Source organism: Nannobrachium achirus (assembly GCF_963921795.1).
Source record: "Nannobrachium achirus genome assembly, chromosome: 13".
Taxonomy (NCBI): Eukaryota; Metazoa; Chordata; class Actinopteri; order Myctophiformes; family Myctophidae; genus Nannobrachium; species Nannobrachium achirus.
The window spans coordinates 52305586-52327046 of NC_137833.1; the positions used below are offsets into that span (position 1 = coordinate 52305586).

Below are 21461 nucleotides of genomic sequence, written 5' to 3' on the forward strand. Positions count from 1 at the left end.
AAACGGTTTTCGGCCGCCTATCTTGTCCGGCTTGAAACACACACTAGCCTAATAAGTTCCCTGTAGAAGTAGGCCTACCATAAATCTCCCAAACACCGTCGTACCCATTTAAAGGGGAAGACCCATAGAGTATATTGGAAGACCACCCATTTTCAATATTAAACTATGTCATCAAACATATAATTTTCCGAATGTCTGAGTGTCTGTCTGAAACAGCGTTTCTCCTCAGTGGCTGGAGCAATTGATCTGAAATCGCATCATCACAATTAGCATATGAACACACCTAACATAACTGTGAAGCCTGTTTGTCACTTTCACAAATCGTATGCTGTATATTAGCATTTTTATGGTGTGTGTGTGTGTGTGTGTGGGGGGGGGGGGGGGGGGGGGGGGGTTGTCAGGCCCTGTTACAGATGTTGTCCAAAAATCATGCAGATCGGTACACAGTATCTCTGTAGCCATTAAACGAAACGGGTATTTCTTACGTTGATGCTCCTACATATTATCATGTAAGCACCAGTTAAAGTTACTTCCCATCCCTCATATACTGTGTGCACAGTGGAGTGCACATCCCATAACCCACACACTGCACATCATTTCAGTGCTCATATCTTTGAACGGGTAAGGGCTAGTTAATATAACTTAGTTGTGTGGAAATAGAAAAAAGGTTCCCCCCCTTCTGTGTTGCCTAGAACTGGAGGATTGATTTTGGGGTTTGTATTGTAAAGTACAATGTGTGATGTCATCAAGTTGTACTTTACAATACAAACCCCAAAATCAATCCTCCAGTTCTAGGCAACACAGAAGGTGGGGACTTTTTTCTATTTCCACACAACTCCTCTAAGGTATATTAATGATATAGTTCAATATTGAAAATGGGTGGTCAGAACCTTGTCTGAAACCGGGCAACAGAATGAAAAAAATTGCTTCAGGTTCTGGAAAGTTCTGGTTCCGTCTCGTAGTGGAAATGTAATGGATCAACATGAGACTGACACTTGTTATGCACAACTATACCAGCAGGACTTGATGGGTGGGCAATTAGCTTGTCATTAAAGAGGGGTCTATTTATAGCGAGGCATTGTGAGCTTGTAGATCTGCTATTTTTGGCAAAGAGGTTTTGTAGAGGGGAAAAAGAGCAGACAGAGTGAAAGGTCAACATATTCAGAATCATTGCATTCCTATTTTCTATTAACTCTTCTAAAGTAGAGATGATAAAGTACAAGAATCTGAGAATTAGATATTGTTATTCCTGCACATTAATGACATAAAATGTTGAGATCAACTTAAACTTCAATGACAAAATAAGCAATCAAGTCATTATACCAAATAATTAATGTAGATTGAATCAGTATTACAGACAGGATATACAGTATACTGTATGTTAACCCCTTGAACCCTGTCTTTCCTATTTTGGCCATGTTTCTTCTGTTTTAATAGCATATCTACAGTCTTTTGGACTTTGTATTATAAATAGCTTTAGTGTAAAGTAAGGTTTAAGTGGTTAATCGAAATACATGTTTCACTGGAGAACTAATTTACCATATTAGTCTTTCCGTTACACATGTACAATACGTTTCTTGTTTTTCAATAGAATGCAGCTGTTAGGAACAACTTAAATGCCTTGATTTGAAATGACAGTTGAATTGAAAGTTAATCTGTACTTTCCTGTTCTTTGTTTTTGCAAACTGCTAATAAAGTATTCTGCTAATTAGTACAATTAACCTTTCAAAATACACATTTGTTGTCTTAATTGAAAACTGACTGAGGATTACATTATTCTAATCCGTGTGACTGACAGGAGAGATGATCAGAGGAGCAGAGTTTAAACCACCATGGTTGACAGTTGGATTAAGAATTGGATAGAGTTTGTCAGTGAAGGTGCAGTCAGAGAAAGAGTAGAGATGAACTCTGGTCTCCACATCATAAAAGGAGACCAGACCCTCCTCATAATCCACAAACACTCCCACTGTCTGGAGCTTCTCTCTTACAGTGAGGACGACAGGAGGGTCAGCAAGAACCTTGTACTCATTTCTATTCAACCATATTGACCAGTAACCGCTGTTGGGACTCTGTGTTATTGATTGTTTCCTGTTGATGGACTCTCTGGCCACTCCTACAGTCCAACAATGCTTCCCTTTAACCTGAACCTCATAGTAAAACCTTCCTGAGGAGAAGCTTTGTTTTCCTAAGACACGTGTACGTTCAGAGAATCTCTCTTTGTTGTTTGGGAGATTCTTATTTATGTTTCCATGACTCACTTGTTTTCCATCCTCAGACAAGATGAGTTCGCAGTGTGCTGTATCAGGGTCCAGAGTCACATCCACTGCATATTGCTGGACCATTCTCAGCTCAGCATCACAGAGCTTTTTCTCCATCTCTTGACTGAGTGTCTTCAGAGCTGTCTTCACAGTCCCTACAAATGAATACTGGTGGATATTGACCTGGGTGGCTGGATGGATGTTGATGGATGGGAAGTTCTGGAGGAAGTGGAGGTGGTCTTCAGTGTGTGAGAGCTGCTTCAGCTCAGAGCTTCTCTTCTTTAACTCAGTGATTTCTTGTTGTAGATCATTAATGAAGCCTTCAGCCTGTTTCTCTGTTGTTTTCTGCTTCTCTTCCATCACATCAATGAGCTCAGCCTGGCTTCTCTGAATACAGCTAATCAGAGCAGTGAAGACCTGGATACTGCTTGCTATTGCTCTGTCTGCATCTTTCTTACTGAGCTCTACTGAATGTGTGACCTCTTGAATCTTCTCTTGTCTCTCCTGGATCATCTGCTGAACTTCAGCCTCTGTCTTTCCCAGCTCAGTATTCTTTCCTTCATATGCCTCTTCCAGAGACACAATTTGATGTAACTTGTGGTCTGACTTCCTGCAGATCTGACAAACACACATGTTGTCAGTCTTGCAGAATAGCTCTAGAGGTTTGTCATGTTTCTTACAAATAAAGTCTTCCAGGTTCTTTATAGGGTCGATTAGTTTGTGTCGTTTCAAAGCTGCGATTCTCTGATGAGGCTCCAGGTGAGTCTCACAGTAGGAGACTAGACACACCAGACAGGACTTCAAGGCTTTGAGCTTGGTCTCAGTACAGACGTCACAGGACACTTCATCTGGTTCAGCAGGTTCTTGGTTTGCGCTGGAAGTTTTGTTCAGTTGCTTGGATTTCCTGAACTTTTGCAGTAGTTGTGTCCACATGGAGTGATGACTGGATCAGTGAACACATACAGACAGATAGAACACAGGAACTGCTCTTCAGACAGGAGAATGCTGGCACAGGCCATGTCTATACACTGAAAAGAAACATTAATGAATAACTTCTCTCACAGCTCAATAGTAACAAATTTGATTGGGCAAAGAGCAAAAGATAAATACAATATAACGTTGCTAATGATATAGGCCTACAGGCTACTGTACTTCCTGGAAACCCTCAAAGAATCTTGGAAACCCTACAAACTAAAACAGACTGCAGAATTTCAGGGATTATTATAATAAGGTCAGACGACCATGGCTAGTCAGATACAGTTACAAGTTACATCTTAATTCTCAGTTACTGAATATTAAGCCCTTAGACTATCTGCTGTACAGGCTACTCACCTTTTCACTGTGTTCGTAAAGGTTGTGTTTAATGAATGTTTTGTAGCCTAGAGCTTGTTCTGTGCGCTGCCTCAGTTTCACAGTATAACTTTCATTTCACTAGATTTGCGTCACTGGGAAACTCCTCCTTGCCTTGCTACTGGAGTTGTTAACCCTTCACATCCTCCACTGCATCTCTTTCTCATTCCATCCCTCTTGTTATCACTTCCACTGGCTTGTTGCTTTTCTTTATAGAGTCTGAAGGTTTCTCTCTCTAGTTGCACTGAGTGGACTCACCTGTGTGTGTGTGTGTGTGTGTGTGTGTGTGTGTGTGTGTGTGTGTGTGTGTGTGTGTGTGTGTGTGTGTGTGTGTGTGTATGTGTGTGTGTGTGTGTGTGTGTGTGTGTGTGTGTGTGTGTGTGTGTGTGTGTGTGTGTGTGTGTGTGTGTGTGTGTGTGTGTGTGTGTGTTTGTTCACCTGTGTTTCAGCCTTTTACAGTCTATGGTCAGCCTGGTCTAATGAGCCTAAGGATATAGCCTACTGGAGAATGATTCTTGTCATTTTGGTTGGAGTGCAGAGGGCTGAAACCAGATTGTAATGTTATGGAAACGTAAGCACTGCTGCACAAGTGCACATAACTACTGTAAGTGATTTAAACAGAGCTGCTGTGAAGAAAGCACAATGGCAGAGTTTCAATTAATTTACATTGTGTCAGACACAATAACACATTACAGGAGATAAAACATATTGAACATCCATGGATGGAACAATTGACAGCTAGGCTGCAGACAAAAATGAGGGCTGGGCGATATGGACAAAACACCACAATTTCTGGAACCAAATACCTTTGATACTAACTACTTTGTCTGTATATTATGTAGAGTATTTTGTAAAGTACTGTAAAAAAGTTAAAAGTATAAAATATGGCTCAAGTGGTTAAAACCAGGAAAAGGAGTGAAAGGATGCAGGTAGAAATGCTGAAGGTAAAAACATGGACACTGCAGAAGAGAGCTACTCTCTTAAGATGGCTCAGGGGCCACTCAGCAAAATACCAAAAGCCTGAGGGCCGCAAGATAAAAATGACGGTCCTTGGACATTTATGTATAATGATTTTGTAAGTAAAAGTAAGTTAACACACCAAAAACAGCCACATTTCTATCTATTCCAAAAGAAGAAACTTCTTTGGCCAAGAAGAAACTTCTTTTGGAACAAACAAAATAGCAAAAAAGCCACGCAAAAAAATTCTTGTATAAAACGGGTTTTACTCTCGGAGCAGAGCCCCCCAGGGATGCCGTGTCTGGAGGGGGCCACGTAGGCCAGGCCCAGTGTCCCCTCGTCAAAGTCCTGGTAGGTGAACAGGTGTGCCAGGCATACCTGGGACGCCTTCTCTGCCATGTCCACGCTGAACTGCTGTGAGGGAGCACGCAAACACATGGTGACTTCCACAGGTTGGTCAAACAGTTAATAAAACTGTCAATACATTATTTTTTAATTTAATGAGAGGACCAATCCATAGATAATGTCTTTGCAGGTGAGACTAGAGTTCTCAAGTTCTGCCTGAACCCGACTCCACGTTTTCCCGCCGGGCCGGGCCTAAAATGTATGCTGATTAGTCAGGCCAAGCATCGGGTCGGCCCAGTTAGGGCCGGGCTTTAATTATCAGGGCTGTTGAGAACTCTAGTGATGTTACCAGGAATGACATCAGACTCAGCAGTGAGCAAAGTACCACAGCCCAACTCTCTGTTCTCCCAGAAGTCTGTACGAGGCTGGTGGCCGTGCATCCAGCAGGATGGGAAACCTGTGCTTGGCGTAAGTTAAATGTTAATTTAACACTGTAAAAAAATAAATCCTTGAAATGGTTATATTATGTTCTCAGTTTAATGAACACTCTGTTTTACTGCGTGTTTTCAGGAGTTGCACTTTGTACTTTGGCCAAAGTAAATTGTCCATTATAAAATGTTTTAACATTTTTAACTTTCTTTACTTGCATGCTTGAAATGTTTTCTTAATTGACAAGTTGGCTGTCCATTCATTCCTGCATTCATCCTACCGGTTTGCCGCAATGAAAAGCCGGGTTCTCAGCTGCAATAAAGTGTTGACTGTCCGCTTGCAAGGAATATAATTTAAAGTTCTCTTTCCACCAAAGAGCGAGGCCGGAAAGTGCAAGATGGAAGCACTGACAGACAGCAGAGTGCACATAGGGGCCCCCTTTCCACCAAAACAAATTTGGTTCTAGAACTGGTTCCCTTTTAGATTCTTGGAACGTTGGTGCTTTCACGGAACCGGCCATGAGCCGACTTGCGTTTCCACCATTTTTATGCACCAGTTTTAGGCTCCCGCCTGTGGAGCAAGAAGTCCCCAATTGAACCCCGGTCTGGCCAGTAATGTGTTGAATCGGTCAAGCTCACAGCACGGCACCGAGTGCCGCGCTGCGAGCTTGTAGATCTGCTATTTTTGAAAAATCGTGAACATTTTGACCCGATTCTGTGTCTTCTAAATCCTTCTAAGGTTTTTTGAAAAACACGTTTCTACGTCAGTGGTTCTCAAACTCTTTCATGTCAAGGACACCTAGAATTATATGTATTTGGCCGCCGACCCCCGTCTCAACATATTTTGTATCAGGGACCCCCCAGAAGCAAATATTTGAGTTACAAATGTTCACTTTAAAAATGAGATATTCAAAGATTTGCACACATTTTTCAAAAAATAGCAGATCTACAAGCTCGCAGCTTGTGAGCTTGTACCGTATATCTGCTATGTTTCAATAATTCTAGGCCTAAATGCATTTTAAACATCTTGTGCAGAGGCACTTGCAGGTGTTTACTTTGTTTCTTTTCACCACCAGTCGTCCTGACACGTCATTCTTCTGGTTCACCAGTCCTTGCAAGACCATGAGATTCATAATCTGGAGGAGATTCAAGTGGATCTTCATCATTGGGATTGTCGTCCTGCTGGTTCTCTTGTTCCTTGGGATCATGTTCTACTCTCTTCCCGTAAGATCAAATATTATTATTTACAGTATTTACTAGGGCATTCACGAATAGTGATTTTTAGTATTCAAATTATTCTACCACAAAGTATTCGAATAGTCGAATATTCGACAGGACTGGCCAAACTGTCAAACATTAAGTAAGCAAGAGGTGAACATTGTGAAAATAGCCGTTCTACATGCTCACAACGCCTCGCAAGTAGATCTGCTATTTTCACAATATTTATCTGCGGAACTGAGTCACATTAAATGTAATGCCTACAATTCTTGTCAGGGTGGGAGTCCCCAGTTCAAATATGTTTATTTTGGGGGTCACAGCCTAAAAAGGTTTGAGAACCTCTGGTATAGAGCATTAACAAATTCATCCACCAGGGGCATTGACAACTCATTCTTATGACTTCCCATCTAGCCAAGCTTTACAAACTATATATTTTTTATAAAGAGAAAACAATAAAAAAATAAGTGAATATCCGACTTCGGTGTACAATGTCGAATAGTGACATTGATATTCTAATATTTGGTGAATGCCCTAATATTTACACATATTAAGCAACTCGTATTTTACTTACTGTACTCATTTAACCAGAATTAGCATCATAAATTGTGTTTTCAGTCCATTGACAGAGCTTGGAGTGGTGCTCTCAAATGATTGTATTAATTATGTAACTATCCAATTCATTCTTTGATCCCCAGAACTACATCTCAATGAAGATTGTGAAACCATACTCATGAGGAGCACTGCACTGCAGAGAAGCTGTTATTTTCCTCCTGAGGGATTACTGTCCACCGTTGATATTATGCAACAGCGTTTTCTCAGCCTCCAGTGTTCATTGACTGGTATTTTCTCTCAGATAATCATTCCGTACATTTATTATTTTTTTTGCACTCTTTTTATTACCTGCATTTCTACCATCTTGCTGCTTTGTTTTGATAACATTTCAGATATGCATTCTTAGGGGTCCAAACATTGAAAGGACTGGAGCCCTACCTTATTGGTTTTGTAAATATTACTATTCTGTCTGCCAAAAATGACCAAAGTTGTTCAGATGGGGCCAAAGTTTCAGCCAAAATGCACTTCAGTTGGCCTCATGGTGACGCTATTAGCAACTTTATGTATATGCCTATTGCCTATACTGTACATTCTGATCTGTATGTCATAGAATCAAAATGTATTTCCCACTGAATTCCAATTCGGACTTGCCATCCATTTGCCAATTTAATGCAGGTTGCATGTTTTACATTTTTTCTGAAGGTCATTACTTGAACGCACTTTAAATCTTCATACAACATAACAACACTGTAGAGCTCATGACCCTGATGCTAGATAGGAGAGTGTGGAGGGCAGCGATTCAGGAGTCCCGAGTTTGGTGGTGGTTAGACCGCACTCTCGTATTGCATCACATTGCATTGCATCGCATCTTCATACATTACAGTTGTTTACCAGTGTTTAAACCAATGGGTAAAGATGTCATGGAACAACGTACAGTATGTGTTGTGGTGTTTGTGTGATCTTGTTGTGTTGACCGAGATATTAATGATTGTAGGTGTGATTTGACATATATTTGTAATTGCATTAAGACACTGAGTGAGGGCCTTATCTTGCACGGCGCCTTATGCCTTATAGCCTACCCAGGGTTCATCGCGATGCCGGCATTTGGTGGACATTTTTGTCAAAATCTGGTAATACAAATATTACCAGAAACAGAGCTAGCCCTAAATGTATACTACTAGTGCTGTGGTCCTTCAAGCGGCCTTGAGGGACCTTCAGGGTTCTTTGAGGATGGTCCAAAAATGGACCATTATAGGTTTCTAACTCTGAAAGTGTACAAATTAGTATTTTTAAATTACATTTTGGTCCTTACAAATAACTTGTTAGAGAACCACTGTACTGGCTGCCTCCTAGTGTGCCATAGCGTCATAATAAATCAGTGTCATAAGTATTCTGATGAAAATGGGAGACCGACATTCATTAATTAGGTCTCATGATCAAAATAAGAACACCTAATGTGTGAAAACAATATCTATAATTTGCCACAGACAAGGATAAGTCTTTCCACAGACACATTTGTCTGTGTATGGACATATTGAGGACCCCTGCTTATGTCTTAACCTATTTTTGCCATTTTTACTATTTTAAAAAATTGTAGGGTTTTGAGTTCAAATCTCACTGTGAACAACCAAAATTGTTTGTTTCCCTCCCGCTTTAATTTCTTCATCTTCTGAATGTCATGAGACATTCTCATTTTTTAAAATATTTTGTATTGTGCTTACTGCTTAGACCTTGTCAATTGCCACTTGACTATATTTATAATGAAAATCATTTTAATAAACAGTTTAATTTGTATTTGTTTCTTTTGTTGTCTTATTTTTCACATGGAGTGGATGATTTATACATACAATGTGGATTTAAAATAGTATTCCAAATGTGGCCCCCTTTGAAAAAGGTTTGGACGCCTGGCCTTGAGCTCCCTCAAGGTCCCCTGGTGTATTGCTGCCCCCCACTGCTGGTCTCGGGTACTGTCCATTGTCTATATAATGTAGTAACAGTGCTACAGTATGACCTTCAGACCTGTAAAGAAGAGAACACCCACCTAGGAGTACAACAGTAAATCCAACAACATGATGTAGTCAATTAATTATATGTTCTATTGATAACATGTTTGTGTATTGATCAAATATTAATTGATTGCCTATTTTGGACATATTGCAAGAAAACCCTTACAAATAATAAAATATATGTTCAAGCTCACAACGAATCAAGATGAGCCTAATAGCCTGATCTTGTAGATCAGGCTATTTTCACTAGTCTTGCACAACACAGTTAATCAATTAGTTGATTTTACAATATATTTTATATATTTTTTTATCTGAAAATAAAATACAAATGTATCAGAGAAATGCAGTATACAACATATACCAACGTATACCATGTATTAAACATGTGTTATAAACATTGTGATACTTTCAAGAATCTGCGCCCAGTTATATTGATTTAAGAAACGATTCCTCAAGACTCTCCTGGAGTTGTACATGCCTTCTCCTAGCAGAATTTATCCAGATAGGAAAGCTGTCCTTTAACATGTGTTAACCATATCATTTTCAAACTGTGAGAATGTATCATAACTTCCATGATAAGCTATGTTCATAATGTATGATGAATTCGAGACTGTGGCAAAGAAGCTATTTTTGTATTAGAACTATTTTTATTTTCATGGAGAACAGAACAATGGAATACAGTTCAGAGTTTGGTTATTGTACCATAATGTTCTATAATTGATTTTAATGGATGAATTGCACTGGGTCAGCCTGTCCTAAAGTGGTGTAACTTGTGATATTTCATATTATTGAATGTGTATCAAATGTATATACTTCTGAAGATGGATAGCTAACCGTGATAACACAGGAACCACAAATTGAGGAAATCCTGGATTGAGGAAATTAACTGAGGATTTAAAAGAAGAAATAAAAAGAGCAGGGGAATGTCTCCAAAAGGCGTCCCAACGGTGCCATGGCACTGGTCCGACATTTCACTGTTCCAACTTCCTACATCCAATTAGTCAGAATCTGGTGAATGTTAACCTGGTGAAAATACTGTGCCTAAACCTAAACTCAGTAAAACTATGCCTAAACCTAACCCAAACCTCAGTAAAACTATGCCTAACTTGCAACACCTGATAACTCTTCTCACTGTTAACATGGTATTCTCCACAAACTCGTGTTTCTACAGGTCATGTGACGTAATTAAACAATGTTTACACCAGAAAGGTTTTTCTCAAGTGTGGGTACGCTGGTGAATCTTCAGTTCAGTTAACCGAACGAAAGTCTGCTCCGCTTTTTCTTTTCTGTTTGGCTGTTCCCTTCAGGCGTCGCCACAGCGAATCATCTGCCCCCATCTCACCCTGTCCTCTGCATCCTCTTCTTTCACACCAATTAACTTCATGTCCTCTTTCACTACATCAATAGATCTCCTATTTGGTCTTACTCTGGAAGTTCCAACCTCAGCATCCTTCTACCGATGTACTCACTATCCCTCCTCTGTGCATGTACAAACCATCTCAGTCTGGCCTCTCTGACTTTATCTCCAAAACAACTGACATGCACTGTGCCTCTAATGTACTTGTTCCTGATCCTATCCATCCTTGTTACTCCCAGAGAGAACCTCAACACTTTAGTCTTGGCTACCTCCAGCTTTGCTTCCTGTCTTTTCCTCAGTGCGAATGTCTCTAAACCGTACATCATAGCTGATACATGGGCAACTGGTGGCCCGGGGGCCACATGCGGCCCCCACCTTCACTTAATGCGGCCCGCAGGTTAATGCCAGAATACTGATATATTATTGATTTCAGCTGCTACAATTACAACCATGATCTGCTTTAATTCCGTCAGTCTATATTAGTAGCCTAATGACTAGTATAGTAGCAGTGATGTTACTAGGTTTTCAATGTAATGGGTCCCGGGACCCACAGGTGGTCATTCAAATGGGTCCCAGAAAAGTCTTATGAGTCCTCAATGTAAAGTTTACGCGTGCAAAATGGCGTCGGACGTCGGTGGAATCAAAACATTGACGTTTCTATCGCCTGTTTAAGACTTTCTACGTGGATTTTATTTGTGTTAACGTAGGGTAAAGTAGGATGCTTTCACCCATGAACAATGGTGTCTGTGGAATTTCTTTTTTTTTTCTTTTACCGCGACTCAGTAAATTATTTTAACATGGACTCCAATGGAGGTGCATCCCCGGGACCCCAGGACCATGACATGAATGAGTCCCTGGGTGACTTGAATGAGTTTTTGATGCGGGATGCGCACGTAATGACATCACTGTAGTAGTATAAAAAAAAAAATACAAAAAAATGATGTCCATTGTTTTTGTATTTAGGTTCATAAAGTTAACGTGAGTATAAGTAAATTGAAATTAAATCAAAATGTTACATTTGAGGATTCCAATTAAAAAAATAACAAATAATTCAGGATTCCAATTCAAAAGAGGCAAAAATAGCCGATCTACAAGCTCAAAACGCATTTTTTGCTTCTTTTGTATGAGATACTAGAATGACAAAGTAGGACGTAGCATTATGCAATGTGGCCCTCTGGAGTGAAGGTGAAAATATAGTGGCCCTCGCCATCATCAAAGTTGCCCACCCCTGTATAGCTGGTCTCACCACCGTCTTGTACACCTACCCTTTCATCCTGGCTGAAACTTTCCTATCACCCATCACCCCTGACACTTTTCTCCACCCGTTCCAACCTGCTTGCACTTGTTTCTTCACCTCTTTTCCACACTCTCCATTGATTGCTCTGGAATGTTGATCCTAAATACTTAAAAGTCCTCCACCTTCTTTAACTCCACTCTCAGTAACTTTACAGTTCCACTTGGGTTCCTCTCATTCACTCACATGTCAAGACAGTCTTGCTGCGGCTGACCTTCATTCCTCTCCTTTTCAGGGCATACCTCAAGTCTTGTTACAATACTTACTAAGATGGTGTCTCTTCAAGGTACCTGACCGACTGAAACTCTTGTCGCAATGTTTACACCGGAAAGGTTTTTCTCCAGTGTGCGTACGGTGGTGTTCCATCAGGTGAGATAGCACACTGAAACTCTTGTCACAATGCTTACACCGGAAATGTTTTTCTCCAGTGTGGGTAAGATGGTGTTTCTTCAAGGTACCTAACCGACTGAAACTCTTGTCACAATGTTTACACCGGAAAAGTTTTTCTCCAGTGTGGATCCGGTGGTGTTCCTTCAAGTTACCTGACTGACTGAAACTCTTGTCGCAATGTTTACACCGGAAAGGTTTTTCTCCAGTGTGGGTACGGTGGTGTTGCTTCAGGTGAGATGACACACTGAAACTCTTGTCCCAATGTTTACACCGGAAAGGTTTTTCTCCAGTGTGGGTACGTTGGTGTTCCTTCAAGTTATCTGACCGACTGAAACTCTTGTCACAATGTTTACACCGGAAAGGTTTTTCTCCAGTGTGGGTACGATGGTGTTTCTTCAAGGTACCTAACTGACTGAAACTCTTGTCACAATGTTTACACCGAAAAGGTTTTCCTCCAGTGTGGGTACGATGGTGTTTCTTCAAGGTACCTAACTGACTGAAACTCTTGTCACAATGTTTACACCGGAAAGGTTTTTCTCCAGTGTGGATACGTTGGTGTTCCTTCAAGTTACCTAACAGACTGAAACTCTTGTCACAATGTTTACACCGGAAAGGTTTTTCTCCAGTGTGGGTACGCTGGTGTGTCTTCAGGTTACCTGACCGACTGAAACTCTTGTCACAATGTTTGCACCGGAAAGGTTTTCCTCCAGTGTGGACACCCCCACTTGTCTTCTCCCAATCATCACCTTCTTCAGTCACTTCAGTGTCAGATTCAAGCTCCACTTCAATTTCAGAACAATGTGAAAAGATGTCTTCATTATCAGGCTCCACTGGTCTAAGTATCTCCTCCTGTTCTTCTTTAATGTGTGGAGGCTCTGGTTCCTCCTGTTCTTCTTTAATGTGTGAAGGCTCTGGTTCCTCCTGTTCTTCTTTAATGTGTGGAGGCTCTGGTTCCTCCAGTTCTACTTTAATGTGTGGAGGCTCTGGTTCCTCCTGTTCCTCTTTAATGTGTGAAGGCTCTGGTTCCTCCTGTTCTTCTTTAATGTGTGAAGGCTCTGGTTCCTCCTGTTCTTCTTTAATGTGTGAAGGCTCTGGTTCCTCCTGTTCTTCTTTAATGTGTGGAGGCTCTGGTTCCTCCTGTTCTTCTTTAATGTGTGGAGGCTCTGGTTCCTCCTGTTCTTCTTTAATGTGTGAAGGCTCTGGTTTCTCCTGGAGCAGACTGGAGCACCTCTCCTGTTCAGGAGAAACCTCCTCTTTACACACAACCATGTGCAGGATGGCTGGGAGCAGAAAAATAACATAACATGATAGTCAAACACTGGATTATTTAAGTGTTAATAAACGTCTCCATCATCCTCTATGTGCCATGTACAAAATGAGGTATTATCTGCTTACAGTGCATTAGGGGACAAGGACAGAATTAAATTGCAAGTGAGACTCGTGTAGTGACAACCATACTGGTTATCCTGGAACTGACACAATATGTCCATATATGTGCATTCCCAGATATCAGCTTAACTCATTTAGTGCCAGCGCCCTCTAGGGGCCATAGAATGCCAGGGTATCTCTCATAGGCGAGCGCTTTAGCTTCCAGGACCTCACCTTCCAGGACCTCACATGCTCACATTCATGCACGTCATGGAAAGGTCCCGGATGATAATGCTAACAGAATGGCTATTCCCATTTTGTCATCTAAAAGATCATTTTTGGGCGATTTCGCCGTAAATAAACCTCGCGCCGCTTCCCTAAAGACACAATCCAGAGATATAAGCCTTCAAAGACTTGGTCTTTCATTGGATTAAGCAGAGATTGGCGATTTCGTTCGCAAATAACGGCCGGCCGGGAGGTTGCTAGCTTTCGGCTAGTAGCTAGAAAAATCAGGCCAGGCTTCCAGAAGGCCTCTTATCATTTTATTCATTTCATTAAATATCCCGGACTAGTTCGGGATAGGCACCCTGGAATACGTCGCGCCGCCTACAATGAACATTGGGTGAACATTGGGGGGGTCTAAACTTTATTTTAAACCATTTTCAATGGAATATATCGTCGGACAGAGTAGAATGGCTAGCTGGCTAGCGAGCCGGGACCACCCACGTTGCTCCAAGCAGCTCGGGGTAAGTAAAATAGCAAATAAAAAATTGTTTTTGATCCCGAATATCCCGAACTAGTTCGGGATAGGCACTCAATGAGTTTAATATTGATGACATTGGGGATCTCCGTATATGGGCAAATTCATTATTTCTTGGCCATATATGGAGCGTGACATGAGGCTTGACTGACAGACGCACGCACACGATCTGCAGGTTTTCATACTAATTGCGACCTGCTGTCCCAATAATGTTGTTAAAGCAAATATTTAATTTCAATCATGACATTATGAAATAATATTAAAAAAAGAAAAAATACTTTACACATTGTGAGCTTGTAGGTTACTATTCAGCAAATGTTCACCCCTGCATAGGGATGCTAGGGTTCAAGTTAAACTTACTGAAGTGTGGGTGTTCTTCAGGTTCCTCTTGTTTAATAGAAATGGCCCTGGATGAGTCTGGAGAGTTCATTTTCACCTGCAGTCTGGACTCCAAACACTGGTCTGAAATGAAGCAATTGAACAAGGACTTAGACTGAGAGATCGTATTTGATCACATATTGTAAAAATAGTAAATACCTTTTTGACCTGGGTTAGGGGAGTGACCAAAGTAGGGCTGAAAGATCATTATTTTCAATCTGTGCACTTTGACTCACTAAAAACGTAAAAACCCCAACTCAATCTCAGACTGTGAGATGTTTAGTTCTGATCTACTGTAGCCAAGATGATGGAAAGAGAGACTTTTGGTCAACATGTAAAACCATGCAAAACACTTTGGTTCCAAGGAGTAAACAATCATTTTGACCAAAAATGATTGTGTTAATTTCTGCTATGATCAAACAGTCCAGAACCTTGTGTGAAACTTGATTATATTGACCTGGAGGTGGCGCTAGAACATTTGGAACACTTGATTAAGGTAGATCTTCCAGGTAGCATGAATGCGCTGATCACGTTTCATGACAATCTGCCCATTACATTTGAGTAGCCCCTCATTGCAATGTGCAAAACGGGGCGGATGTGATTGTGGAGCTATTTGTGGGCAGAGCTATTTGTCAGCTCCACCCATCGGAAAAAGTACTCAAATATTTTACTTGAGTAAAAGTACCAAAAGTAAAAGTAGGCTACTAAAATGTTTGGAAATACACAAGCTCACGATGCGAAACATTGTTGTGAGCTTGTAGATCTGCCATGGATTAAAAGTATTGACAATTGGAAATACTCCAGTAGAGTAAAAGTATGTTCATTTTCATTTCACGCTCGAGTCTAAAGAGCTTTGTAAAAGCCTCGCAATCCATGCATCACAGTCAGACATGCATGATACAGACCCAATGGGCACAAATAATCACATACACTAAACAATGATAGACAACAATCATTGATAGTTATTTATATGGTCAACTTTTCACGTTGCGCACTTCTTCTTCTGCATGAGCTGTCTGTTTGTGCTTCAAACATGTGGTACGCGGCCCCGAGCAGATCGGCAGGCTGTCCTTGCTCGCCGCATTTATATTGTTCAATCAATGTTAATTTAACTCTGAAAGTGTACAAATGGAAGCAAATGGACCATTTGTGTGTGATATTGTCTGTTTTAGACCACCTTTTTATGTGTGAATGTTTTGATGTGCAGATTGTATTGTTATATTGTCGCCTACTTGAGCTATTTCATTTTAAAGGGACATTACACTTTCAAAAAACTTTTGGTCATTGTATGGTCTAATCAGGCTTGTATTAACACCCTGAACAGTTTTTAATTTGCTTCATTCAGTATTTAGATATTTGATGTAAATGTTACCAGCTCCAACACGCCCAGGCCCTCTCCACATACACACCCATTGTAACTTCAAACTCCATTTTAACGATGATAGATTCATTAAAAACACACATTATTTTTTCTGGTGACTCATAATACCCTCCTAATACGTGAGCAGACCGTTTTTTTTCAATAACTTTTTTCATTTATTTTCAATAAAATATTATTGTATTTAATTTTTTCCATTTTCCCAAAGAATTATTAAAAATAAAAGAAAAAGGTTATTGAAAAAACACGGTCTGCTCAAGTATTAGGAGGGTAGTATGAGTCACCAGAAAATAATGTGTGTTTTTAATGAATCTATCATGGTTAAAATGGAGTTTGAAGTTACAATGGGTGTGTATGTGGAGAGGGCCTGGGCGTGTTGGAGCTGGTAACATTTACATCAAATATCTAAATACTGAATGAAGCAAATTAAAAACTGTTCAGGGTGTTCATACAAGCCTGATTAGACCATACAATGACCAAAAGTTTTTTGAAAGTGTAATATCCCTTTAACTCCCTATATAAACTTGGTTAGTTACTTTAAGGCTCAAGCCGGTATAAAAGGACTTCAGTAGTTTCTTTCGGAATTGAAGGAATAGGCAAACAGCTGAGACAAGAAGGGAATCCTCCACCAAAGTGCCCAGGTGATTGTTTGAACTTTGAAGACACACATGGAGTGTTTGGCCACAAGATGGCACCAGAAGAGAGGCCATTTAATTAGTAGGATTAATCTCTGCAGCATTAAAGTAATATTCAGGGTTTCCTGCAGGTGGTAGTCAATTCATTAATTAATTGACTTAATGAATTAATTCATTCGCTTAATGTTTATTATTCGTTCTTTTTGCCCTCAAAATATTAAAAGTTAAATAAGAGAAAGAGAAGTTACTTATAACATCAAACAAATCAAAGCCTATTATCAATTATTATTTTTGCCCTCAAAATATTAAGTTTAAGGAGTTGGTTTGGTGATGGAAAATTGGAAAATAACTACATTATGCTGTCATTATTCAACAAGAATTGACACAGTCAATATATAAGCTGGTCAGATGAAAAAAAAAATGTTTTTTGAAAAAAAAAAAAAAAATGTTTTTTGAAAAAAAAAAAGTTTTGGAAAAAAATGTTTTTTGGAAAAAAAAAGTTTTGAAAAAACTCGGGCGTGCTCAAACAACAGTAATAACTGCGTATTACCTTACTGTACTTTACTGTACTGTATACTGTACCTCACTGTACTGTACTGTACATATTCTGTGTTCTATATCTATGAAGTCTGTGTTCTAGATCTATGAATTTTGTCACTCCCCCCCCCCCCGTGTATGTGTGTGTGTGTGTGTGTGTGTGTGTGTGTGTGTGTGTGTGTGTGTGTGTGTGTGTGTGTGTGTGACTTTTACTTATAACTGAGTACATCTACAGTGCAGTATTGATACTTTTAAGATACTTTTAAAAAAACAAGTGTAAAACATTTGAGTACTTTTTCCAACAGCTACTTTCCCCCATAGCCTGGAGGACTCCTGCTAAGTTTACAGTTGCCATATAGCCTATTACTCTATAAATCTATCTGTGATGTCTGATTTTACTAAAACTAGCATGCTTATTAGGCAGTAGTGGGAAAAGTACTCGCATTCTTTACTTAAGTATCATACAAGTGGAAGACTTGTATTCAAAATTTACTTGAGTACAAGTATAAAAAGTATTTGTATTGAAATGTACCAAAAGCAGAAAGTACGCATTATGCAGAACTTAATGTAACCAAGGTGTTCAAATAAGTGTATTGATTGTAGGCATTTTCCAAAATCTTGTGGTATTTCACTGCTACATATCGTTCTAAATATATGCTTTCTTGTCATTTAGTACAATGAATGTGTTACCGTGTCTCTAGAAATGTGCTCATTATTTGTGAAGATACTAACTGTAATTCTCAAAGATTCGCATTGGTTCATTCAGCACATCGTTTTTGCTCTGTTTCATTTGATATTAAAATGCAACTCGAATTAATCTACTGTGTGGACACTGATCAGATGACAGGAAGAAGCAGCTCATCAATGAATGTACTTTGTGTTGCTTTTGTAAATTGTGTAGGGTACGATATTTTCATGACTTCACACCAAAGCCCATATCATGGTCATAGAGTTAAATCATTGACAACTTGCATACTCGTTCAGTTCATATGTTAATGCAGATGGTATGCAGATGGTGTGACACATCACCTACTACAGCCTACAACGATGCCCAGGGCAACACTGCATATTGTCTATAAATGGCTCACAGTTTAAATAACGTACGGTTTATTTGGACAATCATCTGTAACAGATGAAGTATAATTAAATACGACGTGATTAACGTTTGTTTGACATCCTCATCACAATTACATTGGATGCATCGCGTTGATTAAAGTGAATGGCTGCTATAGTTTTGCTAGTTTTCATCACCTAATCACCTTCCTTTCATAACCTAATCTCTACGTTTAGAATTGAAAGAAGAAAAATAATGTTAATGTTAGTATGAAGCTAATTATAAAGCTTAAATGGATGATGATGTCAACAATGACTTGTGAAAATCAAAGAATGATAGCCGATCTACAAGCAATCATACAAACATTTTGTACTTTGATGCCAATACTTTTGTACTTTTACTCAAGTATAGACCTCTCTTTTCTTCTGTTTCATTTATCACAAGCAGGCTGGCCACAGGCACCGCCTCAGTGTGAAGGAATGGTGCTCCCTGCTGGACAAAATATGTCATTACAGCAGTACAGATCTGGAGGGCCTGGCCAATGGATCATGAGCTCGGTGACCATGTGACATGGACAGCCAATCGGCAAATAGGTCCCCTAGGTCCCCTGAATGTCTCAGGACAATGTAATCTGTTTAAAGAGCTGGTCCTGCTGACCAGCTAAAAAGGTCCATTACTATACTGAGAGAAAGGAGAGATGACGCTGTCGCTGTGTGTCTAGTGAACGAGAGAGAGGGGAGGGGCGGTCCTGTGTGTGTGTGTGTGTGTGTGTGTGTGTGTGTGTGTGATATTTTGAATGGCAAAAGGGACAGGACAGTACAGTTCACTGATACAACTTCTACTGAAAGGATTTAAACCACAGAAAGCTCAATGGCTTGTTTGGCATTGGGGTCCTATGTACTCAATTCATTAAAAAAATAAAATAAAATAAAAAAGACGCTGAACGAGGACGCAAGTTTGGCGCGCACAAGCATGTCAGGGCCAGTGATCATCAAAATCCACTGGCCCTGAGGGCCAGTAGTAAATTTCCCTTAATGTCTACCCCTGTCACGTATTCCTCCATAAACACATTGCTACAAAAAGAGAAAAAACACTGCAGTTTTTTAACAATTTTGGTTTTAACGAAAACATAACTTACTGCACCTTTGTTTATACTGTTTAAAGCACAGCTAGCAGCTGTATTGTATTGCATTGAAAAAGGGAAAAAAATGAAGAAAGAGACAGTGAAACTTACTGAGGTCTGGCTGGTCTTCAAGTTCCTCCTGTTTCACTGAAACGGGTCTGGCTGAGTCTGGAGAGTTCATCTGCACCTGCAGTCTGGACTCCATACAGTCTGGAATGAAACAATTAAAACCCCAGGGTTTAACCAGGAAGTGTTGAGAAGAGAAACACTTCTTATACAAACTTCAACAATAACAGACAGGAAGGAGTAATTACAGTAACAATATCGTTACAAATTAGTATATTTATTTAGTATATATTATAATTATATATTTAGTATATTATAATTGGAGCTGGAACTGGAGGCAGCCAGAGACTGGCAGATGCTGATGGACGTGGTTGCAACAGACATAGCCATCACCAACCAGAGGTCTGACCTATAGTCCTGTGTGGTCCAACTCACAGTGCAGAGTAGCCAGTGGGCAGCTTTGGCTGAAAAGGAAACACACTCGCTGGTCTCCCAAATAAGCCGGCTGGTCAGATGCAGAACACAGTGCTCATTCAAGTCTTCCATCTATAGGTATGCGCTATGCGGTCAAGTGCATACTGATACTCATTTTCAGGCTGTGTGTGTGTGTGTGTGTGTGTGTGTGTGTGTGTGTGTGTGTGTGTGTGTGTGTGTGTGTTTCATTCCTCATCTGATCTATCCAGACCTTTAGGCTAGAAATGGCTGTGCCAACAGACCAGTAACATATTCACATAATCACTTGGGTAGCCCTGAAACATAACTGTCATTATATGACCATAATGTTTCACAGTACACACAGCTATCACATCTTGGAAAAGTTACTTTTTCACAGAGCACTTCCTGAATACGCAATTATAATTAATAACTCCCCTTTTCACTTTTTCAAGTGAAAAAGGACATAAAAGTTTGCACAATTGTAATATTATTTGGAGAATAATTCTCTCTCTGACTGTTCCCTCATTAAGGTACCGTAAGTAGAATGATTATTTTCTTTTTAGAAAGAGTCATGATTTGTGCAAATACTATTATTGTTTATATTATTTTCCCCTAGTAAACACTGTTCGGGTTCACTAACATAATAGTGAAATGCCCCTTCCTTCAAACTCAAGTTACATTCTTATAAAAAAAAAAAAAAAAAAAAGAGAGAAGAGAAGAGAAGAAGACAAAAACATACCTTCCCCAATCATTTATCCTGGTAGAAAACACACTTTTAACAACGCCTCTATTAAAGTGGGTAAGGAATGGGATTCTAGTCTGGACTGCTTAGCTTAGCATTAGCCCACACAAAAAATAGAACGTCTTCTTTGAACTTGGTGTGAAAAGTCCTCCCGGTTTCACAACGAGACAGCCTGTCACTCTTTCCACAATCTGTAGTGCAACGACGCTCTCCGACAGAAATTACAAGAAGGTTTGTGCACTGCGAACATACACAGATGCTCTGACTGCGCGTGTTATTTATGTTACTGTGTTTCAAGGTTTCAACTCGGACGAGAGAGTGAGACGGAAACGGTCTTCGGCCGCCTATCTTGTCCGGCTTGAAACACACACTAGCCTACTATAAGTTCCCTGTAGAAGTAGGCCTACCATACATCTCCCAAACACCAAAGTACCAATTAGATCCCTTAATTTTTGTCTCCACCAGCCGAAGGCGTGGCCACTACTCCTACAGATTTTGTCCAAAAATCATTGTTGCGAGGTCGCAGTTACTTGCACTCCTATACTATCCAAACCTCCACCGGCTGTCAGTCCGTCCGTCCTTCCCTCAGTCTGTCACACGTCACACGTCACACTTTTGCCCTGCTCATATCTCTGCAACCGTTGCCCCGATCCATGCCAAATTTTGCACACACACTTCTTACCTGCCAAAATACAACCTCCAAGGACCCCCGGAGCTCCAGGGACCTGGGGGACCCCCAGGTGTAAAAAAAATTACCAAATGTGCAAAAATGACCAAATGACCACCCCAACAGGGCTGCTCACGGGGAATTCCCGGGGACCACCAACTCC

At 40.2% G+C, this 21461-nt stretch overlaps 1 pseudogene across 1 annotated transcript; it reads right to left on the reverse strand.

The window, feature by feature from the left end:
- Nucleotides 1–1643: 1643 nt before the first annotated feature.
- LOC308297421 (zinc finger protein RFP-like) lies at nucleotides 1644–3277 on the reverse strand (annotated as a pseudogene). The gene is made up of 2 exons: nucleotides 2697–3277; nucleotides 1644–2612 (listed from the first exon to the last, which is right to left on the reverse strand). The product of its transcript is annotated as a zinc finger protein RFP-like (transcript).
- Nucleotides 3278–21461: the final 18184 nt, after the last annotated feature.